This window comes from Cebus imitator, unplaced genomic scaffold (genome assembly GCF_001604975.1).
Source record: "Cebus imitator isolate Cc_AM_T3 unplaced genomic scaffold, Cebus_imitator-1.0 Scaffold120, whole genome shotgun sequence".
Lineage (NCBI taxonomy): Eukaryota > Metazoa > Chordata > Mammalia > Primates > Cebidae > Cebus > Cebus imitator.
The window spans coordinates 3,323,159-3,348,004 of record NW_016107435.1 but is presented as its reverse complement, the minus strand read 5'-3'; the positions used below and the strand labels follow the sequence as shown (position 1 = coordinate 3,348,004).

The following is a 24,846-nucleotide window of genomic DNA, read 5'->3' as shown; positions in this document are numbered from 1 at the left end:
TGTTGAGAATCTTTGTCTTTGTTAGGGATGCTTAACCTATTCACGTTCATTATATTTCATAGGTCTAATCTGTTGTCAAGTTAAAAAATTTTTTCTACTTTAAATGTTTCTTGCAATTTTCAGTTGATTTTGTTATATGGATTATATTTTTGTTTTCTTATGATTTGGAAGACACACATATGGTGTCTATTGTGTTGGTGCTAATTTTGTAGTTTTTAGAAATAAAATTGGTTTGACTCAAAGTAGCTCTGAAGTTAATCTCAAAGAGAGGGTTCAAAAGAAGTCACGAGCAATAGGGCATTCTTGGAATAAGAGTCTGTCCTCCCAAAAAGACTACTTTGAAGAGCAAGTTCATTTGGTTGGAAAGTGTTGATTTAAAAAATTTATTTATTTATTTGAGTTGGAGTCTCACTTTGTCTCCCATGCTGGAGTACAGTGGCACAATCTCGGCTCACTGCAAGCCTCCTGGGTTCAAGCAGTTCTCCTGCTGCAACCTCTGGGTAGCTGGAATTACAGTTTCATGCAACCATGTCTGGCGAATTTTTGTATTTTTAGGAGAGATGAGATATCATCATGTTGGCCAGGCTGGTCTTGAACTCCTGACCTCAAGCACCCACTTGGCCTCCCAAAGTGTGTTGATATTTTCATGTTGAAAAATAGTGTTTTACATTGAAGTCAGTGTGAGCATTTCTTCACTAGTTTTACCTTTTGGTTGCTTCAAGACTTGTTTAAAATAAAAATGAAAAACCTCAGCCAGCCTTCTTTCTCTGTTACACATCCTGCCTTCTTTGTTACCCCTCACTGTGTCCGCAGTACAAGATGTGGAAGGAACCAGCCAGTGGCCAGCAAGGGCAGCAGTCTGCAGCAGACATTTTCTGAATTTATTGTGTCTTAAGTCACTTTCCTTCTTGCCTTCACTTTCCACACCTGTAAATTGAGGAGGTTGGAACACATAAACTATGATACCACTTCTAGTTTCAACCTTCTGTGATCAGAGTTTATTAAACACCTATTTGAATAACTTCCATACCAGGCCCTATATAGAATGAGAAGCACAAAACCAATCTATGTTGAAAAAGGAAAGATCTTAAGCTGATTGAAAAAAAAAATTGTATCTTGATCTATGTGATGGTTATAGAAGGGCATGATAGGCATAAACTCATTGAGCTGTATCTTTAAGATGATTGTACTTTACTCACCTGTGTATTCATAAGTCGGTAAATGAGAAAACTAGAAAACCGAACATCCCTCCAACCCCTGGAAAAGGAGAACAGAAATTGGCTGACAAGATGTGGAAACATTGTGTAAGGAGGCAGGATGGTATAACGGCAAATCCGCAAAAAGTAGACAAGTGAGTTTGAATCCTGACATGACATATTAGCCTTGGAATTTTGTACACATTATTTAGCCTTTTGAGTCTCAGTTTTTTGTTTTTCAGTAAAAGTAATATTTGTAATATTGACTTTGAGGCAGTCAGGAGTATTGAATGTGTTGTGAGTCATATAAAGCACTTGGCATATAATAGGTGGTCAATACACATTTATAAAAGGGGGCAGTAAGAGTGTTACACAAATGTGACAGATTTCCAAGAACTAAAAGACTCTGCATCATTCTTGTAGTAGATTAAAGTCTTTGAGATCTTCCACAGTGATGAAATTTGTTACCTTTAATACAGCATTTTCCAGAGTCACTTGATCATGGAACCTCATTTTTTTCTAAATGTCACCTATCAAGAATAATTAATGCATTAATTGACATCTGGGACTTTCCTAATTCAGGGGTCCTCAACCACTGGACACCAATAAACAAGTGTTCTCCCCAAATAAAAGCAACTGAAAATAAGTACAGCCCAGAAATCCCAGTGTTAAAGAGACTTGAAGAAAAAGCTAGTGACATTGCAAATTGCTAATATCTCTTTTGGAGAGTCATTTATAATAAAAGTGATTTATAGTAAAAGTCACAGGGGCTGATTATGGTCTTGAATGTGTTAATCCCACTTTTCAGATTATAGCCTGAGGAAAGAGCTCAAATAGGAACAAACAATTTATTTGTCTAGAAATGCCTGACTGGGTTATAATAACGTGTGGAAACAACTAACTGAAAGATGGCTAATTGAACTGTTTTAGCAAAACAGTGGAATATTGCATCATTCAAAATGACAGATAAATGGACTAAGGAGGTATATGGAGATGTCAAGCAAAAATTAGCGTTTGCAAGGTGAATGCAACCACCTAAAATCTGTCTGTGCAATGATAAAGCTTAGAAGTAAAATTTGAAAATCTCTGGTGTTATATAGGAAAGGGATGATCTGTATTTTAATTTTTGTTTTTTATAAAATAGCTAAATGACTCAACAAAAATAAAGTATTAAATAACATAAATTATATGTTCTGAGATATAATAAGGTGTTTATGAAAATAGGTAGAGTAGGTAAAATATAGAATAAAAATATAGAGGTGACATGTAGGTAGAATTAAAGAAAGAGACCTTACATGCTTTGCAGCTTTGAAGAGTTTTGTCTCACCAATGCATCGTGAAAGTAGTTATCACACATGAGAAGTGTTTTTCCAGAAAGAATTTTCAGTGCAGTGAAAACCCTAAAATATGGAGATGAAAATTCATGAGAGAAGTTGTTCTTAAAGATAACAAGTTCCCTATCAGCTCTGCTTTTTTTTTTTTTCCAGCTGCGTTTCCTCTTTTCTTTTGTGATAAAGGAGAAGGTTTTATAGATGCTGAGATGGTTTACAACTGCCTTATTTAGTTGCTCTTCCATTTTTATGTCTCCCCAAAGGGTCACAAAATCTATCTGTTTAAAAAGAGAAAATGATGTGGTTTTACTGCAAAGAGAAAATAGCCACTTTAAAGAAGCAATAGGAATAGAAGTAAACGGAATGTGGCAACTTCAGCCACCACCTACTAGGACTTTTGATCATCTCAGATGTCAGAAGCTACACAAGAAAAATGGAATGAGCTTCTGGGTGGGGGCTGCCTCCTTTTCACCCCTTGAAAGCCTCAATTAACTTTTCCATGCTTATCAAGTGAAAAAGATTAGAATGCCCAGCAGGACAGGGAAGTCACTGGTAGCAGGACCCTCCTCCTTTTTCTTGGGCCTTTGTGGGTGATCCTTGTGAACAAGACCTTCCATAAATAGTGAAGAAAGAATCTTGCTAGATAGGGCGAGGTTGGGGAGGTGTCTGGGTGATTCAGGGGATGGAGAAAGTTGTGTATGAGAAATGTATTGCATTCATGGAGAATTTTTTTTTTTCAACTTTTTTTTTTTGTGTGTGTGAGACATGGACTCACTCTGTTGTCCATAATGGAGTGCAGTGTTGCAGTCTCGGCTCACTGCAACTTCCACCTCCCGGGTTCAAGCGATTCTCCTGCCTCAGGCACCTGCGTAGCTGGAATTATAGGCAAGTACCATCATGCCCAGCTAACTTTTGTATTTTTAGTAGAGACAGGGTTTCACCATGTTACCCAGGCTGATTTTGAGCTCCTGGCCTCAAGTGATCCACCTGCCTTAGCCTCCCAAAGTGCTGGGATTACAGGCATGAACCACCATGCCAGTCCTATGGAGCATTTTTAATCCAAGTTGTAAAATGCGGGAAGTGCTCCTCAAAAGAGGACCAGCAGAATCACAAAGCTGGAAGGAATCTTAGAATTAATCAATTAGTTCAAATACTTAATTTTACCAGAAAGGAAACAGACCCAGGAGGAGACATGGCTTGCTGACATTTACAGTCATCAGCCAGGACATGGCCAGAGCCAATTCTGTTGGTTTCCAGCTATATTTTTTTTCCTACTGTAATTCCCCTTACCTTCTGTCATCGGTTTACTACTGACCTTTTCTACTGCTACCACACAAAAGATCAGCATTGAGACTTAGAAATGTAGCTATGCAGTGAACAAAGAGTCTCTTCAAGTCATCAGAGGTATGAGTCACCAAATCATGACATACAGCATACAGATCCTATTTATGAAGAAGGCCAGAAGTTAAATTTCAAGAGCTCGACTCTGTATTCAGACTACCTGGGTTTGTATCCCAGACCCACCATTGGAGTGGTGGGTGATACTAAGCAAGTTATTTAATGTCCTTGAATGTTGGTATCTTTATCTGTAAAGTGGAGAGTTAGGATTATAAGCATCTGTCAGGTTCTCAGGTGAGAATTAAATAGCCTAATCCATTAGATTAGGGCCTGTTTACAGCAAGTGCTCAATAAATGCTAGCTAACTAGCTAGTTGTACTGCTATGAAGGTAGTTACAACTATTTCTGTCAAAAAATCTTAAACCCAGTGTGGTGGTCCATGCCTCTAATCCCAGCTGCCTTAAAAAAATCTTAAGGAAATGAGAACTGTGTATTTTTGAGGAGATGAATGTTAACTAGGCACAGTCTGTCAGTGCTCAGAATGACTTTGTCAGTATCATAAAACCTTCTGAACTCCCCACCGCATCAGAAATCTGCCTCTGGTAGTCTTCTCTGTGTCTAGGATAGCTTATATTTTCTGTAGCTTTTTATACAACAGCTGTCTTAATTATTCACAATTTTAACTACAGCTAGCGCTTGACTTACGACCACGATTGGTTCCAACAGACTGGTCGTAACATGATTTGGTCATAAGTTGAGTAGGCTATATGTACAGTACTGTGAAATGATGTTATAAAAATCTTTAAGTCATATTTTATCATAATTTTCTTTCATTATTGTTATATATCATAATTTTCTTTGTTCATTTTATGCCATTTGTATCATCTCTACACCATTTTCTCATTTTTACATTTGTCAGGTTTAAGTAAAACACTGCATTACCAGTACAACTGGTTTAATATTTGCAAAACATACAAAATTACAAAATACAGGTGCATACAAAAATACAAAATACAGGTGTAAAAAATACCATAGGAAACATTTTCCCAATTGCAAAACATATCAATATACATAAACATGTACGAAACATTTTATTGGCTGCTGGTGCTTGGCTGTGGATCGTTGATGTCATCACCTGAGGCAGCAGTTGGGGTTACCAGAGTTGTTTTTTTCATAAACATGGTGAGCTTTGTCTGAATTGTATGTTTCTTTTTTTCTTCATAAATTTCACGGTACGGACTAAACACATCGTCTGCCATCCGTTCAATCCTTGCAAATCGTTCGATGTTTGGGTCCATTGCTTCGAAATGTATAAGAAGTTTATTGGGAGGGGTTTGATGAAAAATATTCAAGACACAAAACACAAATTGCTGTACCGAGTCTGGGATAACAGTTGAAATGGTGCACGTGGAGATGGTAGTGCTGCTGGAAGCTGGTCCGCACTGTGGTACGCCCAGCTGGGCAACGTTTGCGCTGCCAGACGCAGAGCAGTCATGGCTAGCGATTGTGGTCGTAAAGTTGAATGGTTGTAGGTTGCATAGGTTGTAAGTTGATGAATACCTGTATGCCTTGTTTTTAAGAAACAGGAAAGGTTCTCTTGTCTCCTTCACAGGGTGGGCGTGTGACGGGGGAGTGGCTTGCTGCTTCAGTGCCCCGCTGCTCAAACCTCTAGGGGAGCATACAGACAGGCAGGCTGTGGGGCCCTGGCCCCATGGCAGTGTCTTGGGGTGGACCCTGACAGCTCCTGAGGTCCCAGTGTGCATGTGCTACTATGTGCACTGAGACCCTCTACCGTGTCACAAGGACAGAGGGCTTTCTGTGCCCCAGTTTCTTGCCTTGATGTGCCAGAAGAACTGGATCACATGTGGGCTTGGAGGATGAGTGCAAGGTTTCACTGAGGGGAAGTAGCTTGGGGAAGTCAGAAGGGGATGGAGTGGGAAGGTTTTCCCCAGAAGTCGGGCCACTCAGTGGCCTGGGCTCTCCTCTGACTTCCCAAGCCAAACTCTGCCTCCTTTTGCTTCTGTCGGTCTGTGACCTGGTGGCACCTGTTGGTGTGTTCCTCTAAGCATCAAGCGCCTGTGTGTTCCTCTGCTGATATGCTCTTCCACATGTCCAGCTGCCCATGTCTCTGCCTTGCTAGGGTTTCGGGATTTTTTTATAGACACAGGATGGGGTGTGGCAGGCCAGGGTGGTCTTGGGAAATAAAACATTTGGGCAGGCATTTCCTAATGCCTGTCCTCGCCCAGCTCCATGGGGGTGGAGCCCTAGCCAGGGATCACACCTTCCCCTATCCAGCACTTCCCTTCCCTTCCTTCGTATCTAAGGAACCACACTCTTCCCGTCCCAGGACGTCCCTTCTGTGTCATTTAGATATTATCCCCTACTGTATAGGCTTATTAAGGTATAATTGATACACAACAAACTCCCATATTTAAATGAGGCAATTTGACTTGTTTTGACATATGTATGCACGTTTGAAACCATCCCCAAAATTGAGATAATGAATATATACCTCCCCAGAAAAGTTTTTGTGTGCCCCTTGGTAATCTGACCCTCCTGCTTCTCAGGGTTCCTCCTTGCCTCTCTCATCCCCCGTTCCCAGGTGAACACCGATTTGCCAGAATTGTATATAAATGGAATCAAACAGTATGTATGCCACTTGTTTGGTTTCTTTGCCTTGGCATAATTATAATCCATGCTGATATGTGTACCAATAGTTCATTCCTTTGTATTGCTGAGTATTCCAATAATGTTTTCTTGGTTTACTGTTTACCCCTGTCTTGCTTACCTGGTTACGGTGTGGAATGAAAACACATTGTAACGATTTAAAAATATTTATTGAGGAAACATATCTGTGTTTCCCATTTATATTTTTAAATTTCATTATCTAGTATGTATAGCAAATAACACACAGCAATTGTAGGGTCCCTGGGGGCAACGCCTGTTGACATTCTGTATGCATAAATCTTTTTAAATGGCATCTACAAGCAATATTACTACTTATTTATTTGAATCTTGAGGTTAAAATTGTCTTGCTTCCCTCAATCTCAATATAAAAAAAGAAGCGTTTCATCCGTGTAACCCAATGGATTGATTGAATAAATTTAATTATATGAATATTTACACAAAGTTTTCATTTTCATGGCAAAAGATTTATTCTGTTAACATTAGAGTCTTTTTTTGGAAAATGTGGACAGTATGTTCTCAATTCCCTTGCAGTTGGAGCGTAACACGAAATAAACTCAGAAATTGATACAGCAAAAGTAATACATTTGAAAGATAATGAGAGACCATTTGGGAGGCAAGTCCATGTTTGCAATGACTTTCTATCTTCATCATAGTATCTCTCAACTGTTGACATTCCTGCATCTGGGAAGGAAGAAGATAAAAATTGCCATGCAAAGTGCCTGCTCCAGTTTGGTAAAAGATTTAATTTCTTCATCTATCACAGTGTCACCAGCCCTATGAATACTATAGATCAAGCCTCATTGCCAGAAATACAGAGACTTGGCAGAGTACAGGGTAGAATTCAGCCAGAGGGAATTGCAAAGAAGCCAGAGAAAACAAACTTTACTCATGCTGCATCTCAAACTTGTGTTCTGGGCAGTTGTCCTAAGTGTTGTCTTTTCCCGAAAAGGGTGGGAATTCGGTAATTTAAAAAGTGAGCCAGTAATGGAGATACATGTACTAACCTTAAAGATGCTACAAAGATTCTAGTGGCACATAGATTTTTATTAGAATAATAAAAAGTAAGTGCAGTTTCTCTACTGGAAGGTAACTTGGAGATGATCCATTCCATACCTTGAATTTGCAGGTGACTTGCTCAAGGTCACACAATTATTTTATGGCAGAACTGGGACTGAACCTGGCATTTCTGAACCACACACTTGTGCTCACCCCATATCGCTACTTCCATTGTTGTGTTGGAGTAGGTGTGTTGGTGTATAAGGTGTTGTAATGTTGGCCAGGTGCGGTGGCTCACACCTGTAATCCCAGCACTTTAGGAGGCCGAGGCAGGCGGATCACCTGACGTCAGGAGTTTGAGACCAGCCTAACCAACACAGAGAAACCTTGTCTCTACTAAAAGTACAAAAAATTAGCTGGGTGTGGCGGCGAGTACCTGTAATCCCAGCTACCTGAGAGGCTAAGGCAGGAGAATCACTTGAATCCAGGAGGTGGAGGTTGTGGTGAGCTGAGATTGCTCCATTGTACTCTAGCCCAGGCAACAAAAGCAAAACTCCATCTCAAAAAAAAAGAAGAAAAAAGGTGTTGGAATGTATAATTTGTTCTCCTTGGGCTGCCATGTATAGGTGTCCCTGTTGCCTGGGACCATGCAACCTAGATGACCTCTTCTTTGTGATCCATTGTATCATCTCTGGGGGTGAGTCTACTTTCTGAGTAGAGGGTTGTGTCTGCTAACTCAGCCAGCTATGTGTTGAGAAGCCACAATGAGAGGTGACATTTGGCTAATGACTTAACCATGGTTGTTCTCTTTCATTGTCTAACTACTCTTTATCAATTAGCCTGCTGAAATCTTTATTCTCTGGAAGTCTAAAACTTTAGATGTTAGAAGAGTTTGTTCTCTTTTTAAGCTTCTCTTCCCTAGTCTTAACATCTAAGTCTCACTGCTGTCTGCATTTTCATCATTTATTGGTGTAGCTTGTTACCATCTGTAACATAACTTCTCACACCCAAAGATTCTCAGCTCGGGGTGGGAAGACAACAGATAAAGATCATCCTCCCTCACCGAGAATCGCTGATTTAGCCTAACTCTTTCATTTTGCAGATTGGGAAATGGAGACTCATAGTAGTTAAGAACTTGTCTAATGTCTCACAGTAACTCATTTAAGATGAAAAGCCAAATTTTGTGTTTTGGACAGGATTAAGTGCAGCTGATCTCCCTGAAACACGGTTCAGGCCTCATTAGGCTCTGTGATGGCATCTAGCATCAGCTGAGCAGCTGCAGTATCTAATAAGGGCAGGGCTAGCCCAGAAGGATTTATTGGAAGAGGGTGTCTTAACAAAATGAACAATTGCATGTTGAGTGTAACTGTGGCACTGCAGACTGTGTGCTGGAAAATAGCTCTCTTTTATGGAGGTACATCAGCCGTCTGTATCTTTACTGATTTAGGAGAAAGATTGTGTTACTGGTCTGACAGCCAATGACAAACAGAAGCAATTTACTTTCTTTTCAAGAGACTAGTTATAATGTGGATCCTCTCCAGTCTAAATTGGTCAGTCCTTTTTTATACTATAATAGCTTATCATTTATATCTCCAGTTAGCATGTGATGGAAGTCACTTCATTTTCGATTATGTTAGTGGTTCTCATGTTGACAATGTAAAAAATAGTTCAACTACAGAGCACGCAGGGTCCCCACTGGTGAGTTTTGGAGGCACTTGGTAAATATAAATCTTTAAAGTATAAGGAAAGTATTATTTGATATTCTTTAAGGCAATAACAGACTCTTACTTTTTTTTTTTTTTTTTTTTTTTTTTTTTTTTTTTTTTTTTTTTTTTTTTTTTTTTTTTTTTTTTTTTTTTTTTTTTTNTTTTTAGATGGAGTTTCACTCTTTCACTGAGGCTGGAGTGCAGATGCGCAATGTCAGCTCACTGCAACCTCCACCTTCCAGTTTCAAGCAATCCTCCTGCTTTGGCCTCCCAAGCAGCTGGGATTACAGGCACCTGCCACCCCACCTGGCTAATATTTGTATATTTAGTAGAGAAAGGGTTTTACCATGTTGGCCAGGCTGATCTTGAATGCCTGACCTCATAGTCCGCCTGCCTCAGCCTCCCAAAGTGCTGGGATTACAGGTGTGAGCCACCGTGCCCGGCTAACTGATACCTTTTAAAAGAGACTTTAAATAATTTAGTAGCATAATTTTATTGTTTGAGATTATCCCATTTGCTGGGATAAGAAATTGAAGAAAATCAGGGTGACCCACTTCAGTGAAAGGATTAAAATAAAAAAGGAATTAAAAATAGCTTATCTTTCCATTGAGTCTGCATCCTGTAGTCTCGATACCAGGACACAAAGATCCTGTTTTTCGTTTGACAAAATAACAGAAGAGTAATCTTTTGGGAGAAGAACTCATAACTTTTAAAGTCAGTTGTATTCTAAAACATACTATTTGCAGTAAAATTATTTAACGTGGAAGGAATGTGGTTAAGGATACTTTATAGTAACACCCAATTTATAACGTGTAACATCTAAGAGCCCTTTCTTTTCTGAGACGTGTTCTAGAGAAAGATGATAATTTTAGAAGTTGGCTGCACAGTTCCTGACCCTATCTGTGCCCTGTCCTCCAGTGCCATAACATAGGGGACTTCACTGATTTAAACAAATGAAGTTCCCATCAAGATTTAAATATATATAAATTCTATATACATACAAAATTATCCACATATGCATAAAGAAGATCTCACTGGGACGCTTTCGTTGGCAGACACATATCTCATCTCTTGGTGTTTTTCATTTGTTATTTTAGGCATGCTGATGGAGAAGAGGGTTTTCTGTCTTCCCTTTTTATTTTTCACATTTCAGGAATCGGCATGTCTGACACAGACATGATCTGGAGGGTCTAAAGATTCAAGGCTTTAAATAGATGGAGGTGAGTAAGCCTTGAAACTTAGTGCAGCTTGATGGATATTTTCACACCATTGGATCCATTAACTTTTTGAAGTTCTTTGGACGTTAAAATGCTGAGAACTTTCACTTGTTAATTGTACATTAAATAGAATGAGTTCCTAGAAGGTTAAAACATTGATGTCAACTGGGCGCGGTGGCTCACACCTGTAATCCCAGCACTTTGGGAGACCAAGGTGGGAGGATCCATGAGGTCAAGAGATTGAGACCATCTTGGCCAACATGGTGAAATCCCGTCTCTACTGAAAATACAAAACTTAGCTGGGCGTGGTGGCACATGCCCATAGTCCCAGCGCCTGGGGAGGCTGAGGCAGGAGAATCGCTTGAACATGGGAGGTGGAGGTTGCAGTGAGCTGAGATGGTACCATTGGACACGGGAGGTGGAGGTTGCAGTGAGCTGAGATGGTGCCATTGCACTCCAGCCTGGTGACAGAGAGAGACTCTGTTTCAAAAAAAAAAAAAGAAACAAAAACATTACTAATCTCAGTGTACTCATTTTCACTATTTTAATTGTTCTTTTCAGTAGACAATTTTTGGTAAACTTCTTTTAAGATGATTGAAAGCAGATTTATTTATAGAAGGCTGCTAATGAATGTCCGCCAAACTCTTTCTGTTGGGGTGGGGGTGGGACGGACTTCCCAATCTTTAGAATCTGAAGTGAAAATCTTCCAGAACCAAGTCTATGATTTTTCCATAGACGGTTTCTCAGCCACTCTTACGCACATCCTGCCTCCTCTTGCTCACTTCTTACTGTAACTGACACTTGTAATGACACATGAGCTCTTCTATAATGCTTACTTGGAATCTTCACTCTCTGTGCCAAGCAATGGAGAACACATTGGGCATCGAAGGACAGGGGAGGAGACTGAGACCTGGACACAAGAATTTATTTGGTCTATTTATTTTTTGGAGGCGGAGTCTCACTGTATCCCCCAGACTGGAGTGCAGTGGCATGATCTCTGCTCACTGCAACCTCCACCTCCTGGATTCAAGTCATTGTCGTGTCTCAGCCCTCCTGAGTAGCTGGGACTACAGGTGCCCGCCATCACACCTGACTCATTTTTGCATTTTTAGCAGAGACAGGGTTTCACCATGTTGGCCAGGCTGATGTGAAAATTTAGACAGAGGGATGTCATTGTAGCTTTCTGAATTGGACAAAGCAAGGTTTTATATCTGCTCTACCTGCAGTTTTTTCCTGGATTTAGTTTTTACTTTTCACACATACTATTTCTTTGATAGGAAGGGTGCGTTTTTGTCACTGTGATTTCTTATGAAGGAATCATAGGGGATCATGGTGGCCTGTGTTCCTAAAGCCAACATGGCATCCTTAGGTTGCTGGCAGCACATCTACCTAGCCACCACTTCCATACAGCTGTATTCTGTAAGCTCCATACTCACTTTAAAAGAATCATACGTGAAGGCTGTCTTTCAGGTAAAGGCATGATGCAAAGTCAACAGAGCAAAGGCATGCTATCCTTTTAAGAGTTTGATTTTGAAAGTTAGAAAAATCCTGACTTCACCATGTATGAGCCCAGCAGTTTCCTTAACACCTTTGAGCCTCATTTCTGCATCTCTAAAGTGGAAATAGTAATGCACATATCCCATAGCATTGTGGTTTGAATGAGTTCTTGTGTAACATAGCTTGCAGGGTGAGTGGACACATTGTAGATGTGCTGTTGATGTTCCTTCTCTTTTCTTCCCATAAAGCCATCTGTCCAGTTCAACACACCCACTTCTCGTTAGCTGATAGCATACCTGTGGTCACCTTCTAGAATTTTTCAGGGTGCTATTCCACTTCTACCCTGATCACCAAGGGAATCTTGCCGGGGGTTCACCTTCTAGTCTTTTTCTTTTTCAGTTACTAGCTTCAGATGATTTTTCTCTGGAGGAATATCATGTTTGGAATGGCTAAGGAGACATGTACTTCCCAGAGCTGAAGAGCAGGCTTTTAATGAGTTCCTCCACTAGAAAAAAACGGAGGAGCCGGACCATGCCATGGCTCCCAACCTGCAGTTTGGGATTGCTGGTACCAGGCTCTCCAGGGCTGGATGTATGTGGGTCACTGTGTGTAGATGAGAAAACTGTGAACAGTTCTTCAAGTTGCTGGAGTGAAAAGTACAAATTAGGTTATTAATGATTATGTGGAGGTACCAGCTGACAGTCTATTTGTTTTCATTATTAAAACAAGTGTGGTTTTGGATTATGTAGATTTCCCCCTTTTTTACTTAGATGGCAAAGAGTATTCATGAAGGATATCCATCAAGACCATGGCAGTGATTAAGCCTTCAGAACTGCCCCCTGCAAGCTAAAACACAGGTTGAGAATCAGAAAATGAGATGGATTGGAAGCCAAATTATAAGCTCATTTCAACTCTTGGCCTGCAGGCGCTGAAGTAACATTATTTGTTGTCCGGGATGGAAAACAACTCAGATTTGGGTCCAAGTGATTATTTCACTTAGGCACTGTTGTCTTGCTGCCAACTGCAATTTGGTTTAGACATGGATAAATTGGCCATGCAGAGGCGGAAGTGGGTGGTGAGAGCGGCGCAGGCACCTAGTTGGGGTGGAGAGAGGGGGCCCCGGGCGGTTGGCAGCCCACTCCAACACTAAACCCATAATGAAGTAGGGTGAGAGTAGGTGGGTACAAAATGGACTCTAAACCTCTATAGTGATGCACCTCACACTTCTGCGGACTTTGTTCGTGTCAGTGAGTCAGAGAAAACCTGACATTATGGCATTTGGAGGCCATCCCCATGGAGAAAGTGGGGACTAGCTGTCTGCAGACATGAGACTTACCAGTTGGCCTTTGGAGCTTTCTGCTTTGGAGCTTTCTGGACCTGTTTTTCCTATTTTTTTTTTTTAATTCCTGTATGCGAAATGGGAGCAATTGTGTGTGTGTGTGTGTGTGTGTGTGTGTGTGTGTGTGTACACAAACAGTAACAGCAAATGTATATTTGTATATGTATATTGTATATATTTGTGTATGTAGGTATATAATAGCAAATATATGTGTAGATGTATATTTGCCATTACTCGAATTATAAAGACAGATGCGATAAAAATGACAATTCAGGAAGGAAGACTGTGTCTTGGTTAATCGAAGATAACATTATTGACATGAATTTAACAGGAAGGGCTTAATCCCTTTATAGAGTATTTTCCCTTTGCCTTTCATTCCAGAGTATTTTGCTCACACCTCTTTCCCGTTCTGCTTTTATCTAGTTGACACATTGATTTCCTCCACTGATATTCCCAAAAGACAGGGATGCACTGGGGCCGGTTGTCGCACCCTGCAAGGCAGGGGCAGGGCAGGTCCGGGGTTTTCACGGCCCCCAGGGGAGCGGGGCACCCGGTGGGACTAGCGCACGCCCTCTCCGCGGGTGTCGTGCTCACTGGGACGCGCCCACAGTTCTCCCCGGGGAGCGGGAGGCTCCAGGCGCGGCCGGGGTGCCCTGGGCAGATGCACTGGATCCTCACCACCGGCGCTGCGCGGCGGCGGCCCCTGGGGTGCCTGGGGAAAGCTGGCGGTCCTTCCTCCTCCCATCCTCTCTCAGGGTGTGCACTCTTTCCTTCCCCGGGGAAAAAGAGGAGGATTTTCTAATTTTTAACATTTGATTTCATGGAACCATTTTTTTTTTTTTTTTAAGTGATAGCGCTGAACGCAGTCTTTGCAGAGCGGGGCAGCACTTTCCCTCCTGACCCCAACCTGGAAACCCCAGAGTGACTTGGGGCTGTCAGAGCGTTGGAAGCAGAGCTGAGAGTTAGGAAGCGGCTCGCTGGCAATCCGGCACCTTTCCTTCTTGTGAGGTCAGCTTTTTTGGTTTGCTCTTTTTCACGTGAAAATGTTCAGCTTGATTTTTACATACCATTAGCCATGGTTATCATTTTCACTTGGTTATCACTATTTAAAGTCTTTTTTTTTTTAATAAACAATCTGCATTTTATTCATTGAAATAGAAAACAAATACCATCCTGCTTTTTGGGGTAGTACTTTTAGATGAATTGTGTTTTATATACTAGGTGACTTATAATTTTCCCATTTTGTAATACCACGTAAATTTAAGACATGGAAATTTACAAGGGTTGCCTTATATTATTTTATTTTGTTTTATTTTAGGTAACTTCCTATTTCAAGGAGACAAGCCAAGATAACTTTAACCCAGAGGAGGAATGATGTAGCCACCCTCTAGTCTTCCCTTCTTAAACCCCCAGGTAAGTGATTGTTTTCACTCAAGAAACAAACGTTTGCATGGTATACTTACTTTGCATTCAATATTCTGGTTATGTTTGAAATGTGTTAAATTTCATTTTACTTTCAATAATTTGCTTAATAACAAGTTATTACTTCAAGATTTTCCAAAATTATTACTTCAAGTTTTTCCAAAATACTACAGTTACTTAGCTCCATTAAATCCTTTTCATTCATTTCTTAAAGGCTGTAAGAGCTACATCTGTATCTAACTTTTCGAGCTTTCTAAGCATATATCTCTTCTCAGAGTGGCAAGTGACTTAAACCAATCAGAGAGCTGAAAGAGTTACATCTTTTTAAAAGAATTCACTTACATAGGAACATGTGTTCTCCCATTGGAAATTGGGACAGGATATTGAACTTTCTAAAATACTCACCCTACCATTAAATAGTTACTCTAATTTTGACTTTGCTACAAAATAATTATTTAAATACCGTGGTTTAGGTAATTGAAGAATGAGCTTTTTTTCTGACTTAAAATGTCTTAGAGGGACGCTGTCTAGAACTCTTTGAGAATAGTACCCTTATGGATTGCATGCTTGGTTTTAGTCTGGGGACAAATGAAAATCTTTGGAACGTTGTTTTAGTTGTGCTCCTGTAACCAGTCATTTTGAGTTTCTATGCAATAAGATACTTTATTATATCTGACAAGACTAAACTTAAATATATAAAATGAAACAAGTACCTCAAACATGTCATTAATGTTGACATGCAGTGGTATGAAACGGGAAGCTGTGTATATGGTTCTTATCTGCAGCAGACGAGTCTTTTTTTTTCTCTAGAACTGATTCAATAGACATAAAAATGAAAATAGGTAAGCTGCACTTGTCAGGCACATATCTTCAGAATGCACCCTTCACCTTCATTCTTCATTTAACAAATGTCTCTAGAGGTTTGCTTGATGGTTTTGCTTTTTTTAAAAAAGCAAAACTTATTATACTATTAAGATAAAATAATGAAAGCCAAAGTAGTTGATGATGATCTGATTTTATAATAATGAACTGCCCTGTACTTAAATGAAGGTGTGTGTAGAGTTTTATAAAGGACTATATTTCAGTTACTAACAACAGAAAAAATAAAAAAACCTTGGCCGAAAGTTAATAATACAAAAATAACGGAAGGAGAATTTCTCCCAAATCCTTTTCCAAGTAGAAAGTCAAATGGTTAAGAGGCTTAAGTGATTCAGGGCCAACTTGAAGGGCATATGGAACTGTCCTAATCTTGGGCCTTGTGATGTTTAATGTTTTTGAGAATGACTTGGATGATGTAAAAGAACAGTGTCATTACAACATCATGTAGACCATAATTATTAAGACCTTGAGATAATACCAGAACACACTTAAAGTAAACTTTACAGAATAGAGAAGTAGACCAGGTGTGGTAGCTCACAACTGTAATCCCAGCATCTTGGGAGGCCGAGGCAGGTGGATTGTGCCCCTGCACTCCAGCCTGGACAACAAGAGTGAGACACTGCCTCAGGGGGAAAAAAAAAGAGAAGTAGTCCAACGCTGATGAAGGTCTACTTGGACAAATGCAAAGCTAGAGGATGTTTCTGCTCCAGAGTTAAGCTACCAGAGTAGGAGGACAGGGAACACTTGGGGAGCAGATAAGCAGGGCCGCCGGGTATAGGCTGGATTATGCAGCAGTCGCAATGCTGCTGAATCATGGTACAGAGAGATCAGGGATGTTACCAAGTTGCTGAGAGGCCCTACCAGGGTCTAGCTTGGGAAAGCCTTTGTTTTCCCGGAACTGCTACTTACTTTTATAGACTCAGGGCTTGAACATCCTTCAGCAGTGGAACTTCACCAGACTTGCAAGAAACCAACGTGCACATTGGGAAAACAGTGAATGAGTTGTTTCCTTTCTCTGTGGGAAGATAGACCTACCCCACACCAATGCATGCTTAGTGATCATGGGATCCCAGCAAGGGGAGCTAATTGTTTCATTCAGACATTTAGTAACATTAGGCCGTAAGTTTTGCAATAGGGGTTGCTTTGTGTGTTAAACATGTTCTTCATAGAGCATGTTCGAGCATGGTTCCTTCTTGGTCAGTTGCTGCTCACCATTTTTTATTTGTTTTTTGAGAGGGATTCTTGCTCTGTTGCCCAGGCTGGAGTGCAGTGGCACAAACTTGGCTCACTGCAACCTCCACCTCCTGGGTTCAAGCAAGTCTCCTGCCTCAGCCCCCTGAGTAGCTGGGATTATAGACGTGCACCACCACGCCTGGCTAATTTTTGTATTTTTGGTAGACACAGGGTTTCACCATATTAGCCAGGCTGGTCTTGAACTCCTGACCTCAAGTGATCCACCTGCCTCGGCCTCCCAGAGTGCTGGGATTATAGGTCTGAGACACCACACCTGGCCTTTGCTCGCCATTTTTACGGCCACCTTGTATCTTGTCATCGCTCACTGACTCTATCTTGTCACTGCCCTTTGATGTATTTCCTACCTCTCCCTACCTTGAAATGCAAGGACATTTCCATATCCTTATTCCTTTCCTCCTATCAAGGAAAAGAAGTTGCTGCTAGCTTTCTGTGCTCCCCCTCCCCTGACCTGTGCTCTTGGCTCCACCTGTTCCTGTCTCCCACCTCTGACCCTTCTGCTCACTCCCTAGCTGCCACTCCTTAAAGCTGTGTTGTTCTCGTCCTTCTTTCTGCCTAGTATACTTTCTTCTCATTGCTAACCAGGAAGCTTCAAACCTCACCTCAGTGGTGATTCCTATGATGAAGTGTTCCTGTATGAACAACTCTAGCCTGAGAACCAGTGCCTGACTCCTCCAAGACACCAAACAAGAGAATGAATGAGTGAGTGAATAAATGGAAAAGTGAATAAAGGATGTCACCTATCTGAAGATGGTCCCACTGACTCCTCTAGCACTACCCACATTCTTGGCTGGCAGGTGTCATTGCATTGTCATGACTGTTTGCACAGTGGTCTCCTGAAGTCACCCCTGAGCAGGGCACAGACGTTTCCTTTCCCTTTTTGGTGATGCAGCTCCTCCTGGAGCATCTGGGGGCTAAAAACTCTGTAGACACAGAATCTTACATGCCCTTTGCAGTTCCATTAGTCTGTGAAGCATGAGTAGCAAATAACATAAAACAGCAACTGATGCATTCATTTTGGAAGGAAGCAGATGTTATCAGTAAATGATAATATAAAATTATAATGTAGTAATTTGGGAAGTTGCTCCTATTTGAAAAGCCAGAGAACAAGCAAGTTTGGATTTTGTAAAATGGCCTTTTTGGGGATGTGTTTTAGTCTTTTAAAATATTTTCATGAATGGAATGAGGAGTGCCATGAAGTCTGTAAACTTTTAATCAGTATCAGCCTTCACTGCTTTAGTTTTAATTTAAATTTATACTCCTGGGCCAACACTGGTTTTCTGCAGACAAGGCTACTCCAGGAGGTTTACCCTGGCACAGGAATGGGTATCCCACAATGCATGCCGTTCAGCAGGCTTTTTGTTTCTTCCAGTTGATTGATTATTCATCCGGTCTTGTTGCTTGCCTTTCCCTTTCTGTTTTGCGCTCTGCTTATTGGGATTTCCTTTTCACTGAGTTGGGTTCTACCTCCAAGCCTGTGCTTCACCTTCTCTCCTCTCTTATTCTGCTGTCCCCTATCTGCAGTGCCTTCCCCTTCCTCTTGAGCCCCTAGACTCTTGCTCCTTCTTGAGACTCAGCTTGGGAGGTGTGCAAAGGGGGAATCTTTGCTGAGCCCCGGTCTAGGATGGGGCTGGGCCATCGTGTGCCTCTCTATTGCCTTATTTTCCGTATTGCTTATAATTATTTACGGGTTAGATGTTTGTCCTTTGGCCATGATGGCCCTCAAAGTAGGTATGGTCCCTGCATTTTTAGCATCTAGCATATGTATGTTCCTATTCATATTCACAAATAAAGGTTTGAAGAAGTTGCTGGTGTCTGAAAACCCTCATCAGAATCTAGCAATGTTATCATTTGCTGCACACTTTATGGTGTACCAACCTTTCCCCTATTTTCTTCTTTCTAACATTTGTATTTTCTTTGCTGCCTTGGAGGCAAGGGATCAGACTCTAGGACTGTGCCTGCTTAGTTAAATTAATTGTTTAAAAATAAGTGCAGGCTGAGTGCTCCAGCTCATATCTGTTATCTGAGCACGTTGGGAGGCTGAGGTGGGAGGATCACTTGAGCTCAGGAGTTCAAGACCAGCCTGGGCAACATAGTTAGAAGACCCCATCTCTACAAAAATAAAGAAATAAAATTAGCCAGTTGTGGTGGCTTATGCCTGTAGTCCCAACTACTTGGGAGCGAAGGTGGGAGGATCGCTTGAGCCCAGGAGGCTGAGGCTGCAGTGAGCTATGATCACATCACTGTACTTCAGCCTGGGTGACAGTGAGACCTCCTCTCAACAACAACAAAAAAAGTAAGTGAAAGAAGGTAGAGGTAGCCCCAATATCCATTAACAGAGGAATGGATAAACAAAATGCAGAATGTATATCCCTGTAATGGAATATTCTTCAGCCTTAAAAAGGAGGGAAATTCTGACACATTCTAAAATATGGATGCAGTTTGAGACATTATGCTATGTGAAATTAGCCAGTCACAAAATGACGAATACCATGTGATTCCATTAATAGGTGGTCCCTAGCTAGAGTAGTTACATTCATAGAGACAAAGTAGAATGAGAGATGACCAGGGCTGTGGGAGGCAAGAATGGGCACTTGTTTAATGAGTACAGAGTTACAGTTTTGCAAGATGAAAAAGATTTGGAGTTGGTTGCACAACAGTGAATGAATTTAGCACTAGAAAACTGTGTTTACTGCTACTGGACTGTATACTTAAAAATGGTTAAGATGATCAATGTTATGTAAATTTAAAGTAAAAATTTAAATTTTAAAATTATTAAAAATAAAAAGTAAGTAAGGCAAAGTACCTGTTTGTATAAAGATTATCCTTTAAAAGGAAAAATAATGGAAAGGAATTTCTATGACGTTTTCTTAGACTTTTCATTGTTTGAGCTTTATTTTTCCTTTGCTTAGATTTTTTAAATCACTTTTTATTTCGAAATGTGTTATGCATGAAAACAAACTGTATTTACATTGGTAAGATCTTTGGAACTTAATTTTAGACCTTGCCATCCTTTTTTCCTTTTTTTTTTTTTTTTCAAGTTGTTGCTTATATTTGCAGTTAAAATCTGATTCAGAATTACTCACTTTCTCACTCGTTGTTCTTCAGCAAAGATAATGGGATCGTATTGCTCATCAGAAATATGTGTATAATACTTAAAAATTACTTTTATGATTAAGAGCAGAAATGTTTGTTCTGTCATAAGCAGGGGACATGACACTCTGCAGGGTTTCAGTTGATTGTTCATAAGAAACCAACTATTTTAAGCTTTTAGATTTTCCTCCTTATCACATTAACAGTCCTTTCTTATGAAAAATCATGTCTCCAAAACTGTAAATATCACACTGGTCTTTGAAAGAATGCAATTATAGAATGTTCAGCTGACACTTAGGAACTAGTTCTCTTTTGACTTCAACTTGCTGACCCACAATGGAATGCCTTTCCTTGAAGAATTGAAAATGGAGCTGGGCATGGTGGCTCATACCTGTAATCCCGACACTCTGGGAGGCTAGTACAGGCAAATTGCTTGAGCCTGGGAGATCAAGACCAACTAGGACAACTTGATGAGACCCCTGTGTCTATAAAAATATTTTTAAAAATTAGTTGGTTGTGGTGGCACATGCCTGTAGTCACAGCTACCTAGGAGGCTGGGGTGGGGAGGATCCCTTGAGCCAAAAAGGTTGAGACTGTAGTGAGCTGAGATGGCACCACTGCACGATAGCCTGGGTGACATAGTAAGACCCTGTCTCAAAAAAAAAAAAAAAAAAATGGAACTTGAATCACTTCAGCCTAGGAATGTGCTAGCTGAAAACGAGAAAGGGAGGCAAGAACCTGACAGAGTTACATAGAGAAGTCTGGGATAAGAGAGGGAGTGAAAATTAGAGTGAGTGGTGAACAAAGGAAAGAATTACAACCCATGGAAACAGAAAGCTCAATTGTTACTTACATGGTTTTTTGTTGAAATGGAGTCATGCCTTGGCCTCCCAAAGTGCTGGGATTATAGGCCTGCACCACTGTGCAGGGACAGATTTTTTTTTTTTTTAACATTACAAACGTGATCATGTAGTCAAGTCCCCCGGGGAAAATGAAATTCTTCCCTTCCTCTAGGCAAATATCTCATTCAAGCTGATACTTTAAATTTTTTTCTTAAAAGAATATTTAAGTTCTTAAAATAAATGGTAAATAGAAATATTAATGTTGACCCTTAAATGTTTTAATAAAGAGTTGTATATTTTCAACTCACAAACATATATTGAGATTTCTTACTATGTATTGGGCTTTCAATGTGCTTTGTGGTTACCAAGTACCAATTCTTGGATTGGAATCCAGGCTCTGGTGAAGGTTCCAGTCATCTACAGAGAAAAGAGAAAAATAGGGTGTTGTTTTCAAAGAGCTAATATTCACTCTAAAGGGATAACCTTTACTTTGAGGGTCTGACCTTTTTTCTTATTTACTAAAATTTAAAATAGAATGGTTAATGAAATTAAATTAATGATACTTAATATAAGAAATTTATTAGCAAAATAAAATGTTGGTTATTTAGGATTCTTGGGTTCAAGAAACAGAAATCAACGAGGCTCACTTAAGCATGAAAGGAATCTATTGGAAAAATGTCCCACAGAATTGATGAAAAGCCTGCAGAACCAAAATCTCATATATGATAACAACTTGTAGACCGGACTCCTTGTATCATCACATGTGTTTTCTGACTTTATAAAACATGTGAATAGCCAACCTTATGCCAAGACTGTAGGGTGGGTATAAATAAAGGAGTAATGGTCCTGACAGCAGGAAATAGATTAAAATTAAAATTAAAATTAAAGGCTGGGTGTGGTGGCTCACACCTATAATCCCAGCACTTTGGGAAGCCAAAGGTCAGGAGGTCAGGAGTTTGAGACCAGCCTGGGCGACATGGTGAAACACTGTCTCTACTAAAAATAGAAAAAAAAAAAAAAAATAGCTGGGCGTGGTGGCAGATGCCTGTAATCCCAGCTACTTGGGAAGCTGAGGCAGGAGAATCACTTGAACCTGGGAGGCGGAGGTTGCAGTGAACCGAGATAATGCCATTGCACTTCAGCCTGGGTGACAAGAGCAAAACTCTGTCACAACAACAAAATACCATCACATAATTTATAATGTTTGACTTTAATCATGTATATTTGCAGCAAAGTGAAATAAAACTCTTACCTATCATCTTGGAAAATTCATGTGTGTCCTAATTCAAGTCACGAGCTAAAGCTGGAATGAGGATGGTACCTGGGTATGGACTAGCTTATTGCATATGGGCAGCTTGAGTTCTTTCTGTAGATACGGTCACCTCACTTTTCTTTCTTTGAGGTCCTTCTTGTGTGTTTCAGTCTCAGTGTTATTGTCCATCTCACTGTAATTTCAGATCACATTTTAACTCTTTTAGTATTTAGTGTCGGATTCTGCATACTAGGTGTTACTTGACTTCTGTCCATCATTTGACATTTTGACTGTCAGAGTATCCTTGAAACTCTCATTTCCTTTGCCTTATTTCTATACTGCGACAATAAGCTCTGGTGGTTTCTTCATACACCTCTGGCTGTTACTTTATAGTCTCCTTTTCCATGCCTTAAGTATTGACGTTCTCTAGCAGTCCATATTTTTCTGTTCTCTTTCTCTTTCATCTGTGTAGTTGCTTCTGGTCTAAGTGGTGAATTTGTACCCTTAGCTCAAACCAGTCCTCTGAGATGCATACTCCTGACCATCTTCATGGCATATCCCACCAGCACCCTCAATTCCTGATGTCCCCAGCTGAGTTCTGATATTCTGTCTCCAAGTCACCAGTCCAGCCCTTCTCCTCCCTTCATAGAGCAGCCTAGAGGGAGAGACAGGGGAGAAAAATTAACAGTTTCAGCACAAGGTTGAGAAGGATCCTGAGACAGATGGGCTCGTGGAGCAAAAAGAGGTGCTCTCATCCAGTCCGGAGGAAGGGAATGTAGGAATTGGTCCCAAAAAAACGATGCTTGAGCAGATTTCTTGGAAGATTTGTAGGACTTTTCTGGGCAGTCTCAGAGGAGATGCAGAGTGTCCTTTAACCCTAGCATATTTTTCTCTGTACTGAGTCATCAGATCATTTGATTTAAGATGGACATCACCCTTCTTGATGTTATTCATATCCTGTAAAGAAATCTGCAGACTTCCTCAAAAGAAAAAACCATGTACATTAATGGGAGTTGGGGCTTCCCAGCATGGAAAGGGTCAGCTAGAACCTGTAGCTATAGTGTAGCCCTTCGGGCATCTGCAGCTATCTTCTAGGGCACTTGAGAGCAATTGGGATCCCCAGGCTCCACCCCAGACCTAAGAATGGAATCATCTGAGGAGCCTAGTTGTGGTTCTGTGCCGAGAGGACCACAGAATGGTGCAGACTTTATTTCCATGCGGTGAACCTTAGCAGTCAGGTCCCTATATATCTTCTTCATTTTAGTTTGGTATATTTAGTTATTTTCACTGTTGCTGTACATCACATATTGCACAGTCTTCAGCAGGCTGATGACTGAGAAGTTATGTTGATGTGCTCTGGTACCATCACACTATTGACTGATAGTGAACTTCCTGTCATTAAGCGCATATATTTCTGATACATATCATACATTTTTTAGCTGTGGTACAGGCATCCTGTTTAGTTGCATAAGGATTTAGCTTCTTATATCCCAAAGTGGTACACAAACATTTTACTTTCTGAAACTATTTGGAAATAATTTCAAATTACAGATGCTCTTTGACTTAATGATGGGGTTAGATCCAGATAAGCCTATTATAAGTAAAAAAATAATGAAAGTCAAAAATCGTTTAATACCCTAATAAAACCAACGTAAAGTAGAAAAATTTAAGTTGAACCATTGTAAATGGGGCACGGTCTGTATAAGAAAGTTGCAAAAATAAAAATAATAAAAAGAACTTATGTGTTCTTTACTTCGATTTTGTTAACATTTTACATCATTTACTTTTTTTTTTTTCTTTTTTTTTTATGAGATCGAGCCTGCCTTTGTTTCCCAGGCTGGAGTGCAGTGGTGCAGTGGCATGATCTTGGCTCACTGAAGCCTCTGTCTCCCACACTAAAAAGATGCTCCCACCTCAGCCTCCTAAGTAGCAGGACTGTACATGTGTGCCACCACACCCACTTAAAATTTTGTATTTTTTTGTAGAGACTGGATTTTGCCAGGCTGCTCTCAAACTCTTGGGCTCAAGTGATCCACCTTCCTTGGAATCCTAGAATGCTGAGATTACAGGCATGAGCACCACCCCCTGCCCATTTGCTTTTTATCCATGATCTTTCTGCCTTTCTTCCCTCTCATATATATATACACACATACATATGTAAGTATATATACTATTTTCTCTGAACCATATGAGAATAAGTTTATGCATCATAGCCCCTTACTGCTAAGTAGTGTGTTTCCTAAGAATAAGGATATTTTATCATATAACAAAAATGCAAGTATCAACATCAGTAAACTTAACCTTTGTTTGAATTTGCCTAATGCCCACTGTTGTGGTTTTGTAAATTGACTTAATGTTCTTTACAGTATTTTCCTCTGGTACTAACATCAGGGATTGCATTTAGTTATTATGTCTCTCTGTTCCTTTAACCCGAAGCATTTTCATAGCTTTTCTTTGTCTTTTGTGGAAATGTTTTTGAAGTACACAATGTTTTTTGTTTTTTTTTTTCCTTTAAAGATATTTTTCATTTTGGGTTAGATGAGTGATTCTCATGATTGGATTGAGGTTACGCATTCTAAACAGGAATTCTGCATAAATAATGTATTTTTATCAAGGTATCACCTGTTCCTCATTGATGATGTTAATTTTGATGATTCAGTTAAGGTGATGGCAGTTGTTTTTTTTTTTTTTTTAATACTATATAGCTACTATTTTCTCCCTAAAACTAATAGGAAGGGTTGCTTTTATCCCTTTATATTAATTTATTTGTATATTTAAAAATTTTTTGTGGAGAAGGGA

The 24,846-nt window shown here is 40.2% G+C and overlaps 1 protein-coding gene across 4 annotated transcripts in view; it reads left to right on the top strand.

Annotated features, from left to right (window-relative positions):
• Positions 1–24,846, top strand: part of CSGALNACT1 (chondroitin sulfate N-acetylgalactosaminyltransferase 1) — a 360,766-nt gene that overhangs the window by 143,885 nt on the left and 192,035 nt on the right. For 2 of the 4 annotated variants that reach the window (XM_037742421.1, XM_017539692.2), the window contains exon 2: positions 14,627–14,721. The gene's annotated coding sequence lies outside the window, so the exon portion shown is untranslated. Of the gene's footprint in view, positions 1–14,115; positions 14,317–14,626; positions 14,722–24,846 lie in introns of those variants that run through there. The other 2 variants (XM_017539694.2, XM_017539691.2) reach the window with 2 other exon arrangements.